The sequence below is a fragment of the Lactuca virosa genome, chromosome 9 (genome assembly GCF_052849685.1).
Source record: "Lactuca virosa cultivar CGN04683 chromosome 9, Lactuca_virosa_CGN04683_v6, whole genome shotgun sequence".
Taxonomy (NCBI): Eukaryota; Viridiplantae; Streptophyta; class Magnoliopsida; order Asterales; family Asteraceae; genus Lactuca; species Lactuca virosa.
Genome location: NC_136434.1, coordinates 169,919,578 through 169,922,624, shown reverse-complemented (window position 1 = coordinate 169,922,624; position 3,047 = coordinate 169,919,578).

The following is a 3,047-nucleotide window of genomic DNA, read 5'->3' as shown; positions in this document are numbered from 1 at the left end:
AATGCCTTGTCTTTAACAATATTTGCTTTGCAGTCTTTGGCGAAATGATTCTCTTTATGGCACTTGTGACAGATAATGACTTCATTTTTATCTTCAGTTGAGGTACCGGAGTTTGATGATTTTTTGGACTGCAGTGCCTCTTTGGAATGATGTGCATTATGTGGTTGCGGTGGATGGTGAGGGTTTTAGGGTTATCTTGAGTGGTTATTCTGTGGGTTGAAGCTTCGGTTAAAAGGTGGTTTGATAGACTGCTGATTTTTGCGAAATGATGGTGGTGGTAGCCTATTGAATTGTTGGCTAACCAAGGCAATGCCATTTTGAAATTTTTCTTCGTCATCTATTTCAGCATCAGCTTCATATGACTACGGTGGGTTGTCATATGAAAGTGGGTAGGATGGTTCCGTGGGATATGAATATTGTGGGGTTTTGACTTGTGGGGTTTGAGCTAGCAGGGCAAGTGGTCCACCCAGGTCGGCACAATCTTTCAACACTGTTGATTCTTGCGCCTGAAGTTCTCCATATAACTTGAATAAGGACAACATATGAATCTTTCTATCCCCTTGCACTATCATCTTTGCGGTAGACCAATGTCTTCCCAAACTATTGAGAAAGTGCAGGTTTGTTTCATGGTTACTTCTAACTGTACCAGCATTTGATAACTTCGTGATGATGAGATTGAATCGTTTGAATGAGTTGTCAAGACTTTCACCGAGAAGAGCTTTAAAGTTGTTAAACTCTTTGAGAGCTGTGGTGAGTTTCTTATCTTGAGCTTGTTCTGACCTTTGATAGAGATTCTTGAGCACATCCCAGATCTCCTTAGTAGATTTGCAATTGATGATGATGTCAAAATTATCTGGAGCAACACCGCAAGAGATTCCATAGAAGGCTATGGCATCATTCTCCATTTTGTCGTGATCATCTTTGGTTGGTCGATTCATTGCGGCCAGACCTCTACCTAGTCGTGCTTGAGCACCATCTGCTTGAACAGGAGTAAGAACAGGGACATGGGGTCCTTCTTCCACATATCTCCACACGTCTCTTCCGAGCCTATTAAGATACCTTTCCATTCTTTGAGTCCAATGGTGGTATTCTTTCACAACAAATATTGGAGCTCTGTTCGAACCTACAACACTGTTGGAAACATTCAATGATAAAGCTTGTGCCATATTTCCTTTTTATTTTTTTGGTTTTTTTTATTTTCAAGAATGAGCTTTAGTGGTATAGAAGGCTTTTCAAAATCAGAGTTTTCTTTAAAAAGCAACCACTTTGGCTCTGATACCAGTTGTTGATAGAAACACTTTTGAGAAACACTTGAACAAATGTTAGTACAAGATAATAGTTGCGGATATAATTTAATCTCAAGGATCAAGTTAGCTCAACAATAATAAGTTAGAAGTGTTAGATAGTTAGTTGCGGAAATGTAAAGGAAATATAAATGACAACAAGTTATATCAAGTAAACATCAAACTTATTTGTAACAAGGTTTGCAGTCAAACACAAGTTAGTAAATGTAAACAATTTAAGATGAAGAGGATATCGAATATTAGATAAGATGGAGATTTGAGAGAATGATCTTTGTATTTCTGTTTTAGCTCAAAAGATCGTGGAAGCGGATACAATTACATGAAGAGGGAGTCTTTATTTATAGAGTCTCAAAAAGTTACATCTGAAATAAACAATTAATATCCTACTGACTTAAGTGACCATGCAAGGTTCACTGGATAAAGATAAGCTAACACGCTAAGTCAGTTAACGTAACTAAAAGGTCTTCATCCTTCTTCACAGCGGTAGAGACTTTGGTTGACTGCAGTTAACAAAACATCTTCTTTAACTGCGATAGACAAACTTCAGTTGCGGTAGCATCTCCAATTGCGGTAGACAAACAAGACTGCAGATCATTAAGTTAAAGAGGGTCACTTTTTGTATCAACAGAATTAATAAGTCATGCACAACTTTTTGGACTAGTTGAAACCTTTTGTCTTTTAGCAAAAAACAAAGTTTATATTTTATAAACTTAGATTTTATAAAATACAAACTATCCATTTATATATATATATATATATATATATATATATATATATATATATATATATATATATATATATATATATATATATATATATATATATATATATGGCCAAAACTCTTTTAGTTAAGAGAGTTATGGTCTTTTGATTTGTTTATTAAAAACAAATGGGTAAGGTGCAAGCATGGGGATACAAGTAGCCTTAGGTGCATGGAGTGCTTAATGGGTTAAGGAATTATGGGTAATATTCTTGCTTTATGAAGGCTTTAGAGGCTTTCATTTGCCACACACTCTCTTGCATGATTTTTGGCCGAAAATCCTCTCAACCCTCTCACTATCTTACCTTCTTGCAAGTATTGAAGAGTTAGAAGTTACTTACATTCTCTCTTTAAGTCATACCTTTGTTTTAACTTGAATCTTAAGAGTTGTAACTAGCATTACATCAAGTTGATCAATTGTTGGTGTCCTAAAGTTCATCCATCTTCTTCAACATTCAAGCCTCCCCTAGAGGACCCAAAGTTCATCAAAGGTTGTTGCTTCTTCTTCTTTCTAAGGTCGTGATTTAAATCTTTCTACTACTTCAAGATGATCCTTGGTGGGTGATAAAATGCTTATGTTATTTATAAAACTCAAGTCTTCCGTTTTCCATTATTTGTAGTTTTTGAAACTAGTTTTTTAAATAAAACCCAACATCTTGGGAATATAGATTCAACATTTTAGTCGGTAATGGGTCCTCAATTTTTGTAACAAAGATAGAGACTCCTCTTTCCCTTTACAAAATTCATATCGTCCCTTTCACCATCACAATATTCTAATCACACCCAACATAATAAAAAATCTTATTTCGGTTCATAAATTTACTTGTCAAAACAAATGCTCTATTAAATTTAAGAAAATTGGTTTTACTGTCGATGATTACAGGACTAAGCAACCTTTAATCTGATATGGAAGTGACAGACCTCTCTACTGGGTTCTACCTTCTACACCTCAAATTCATGTTTCTGCAAGCCACTCTCTTGGC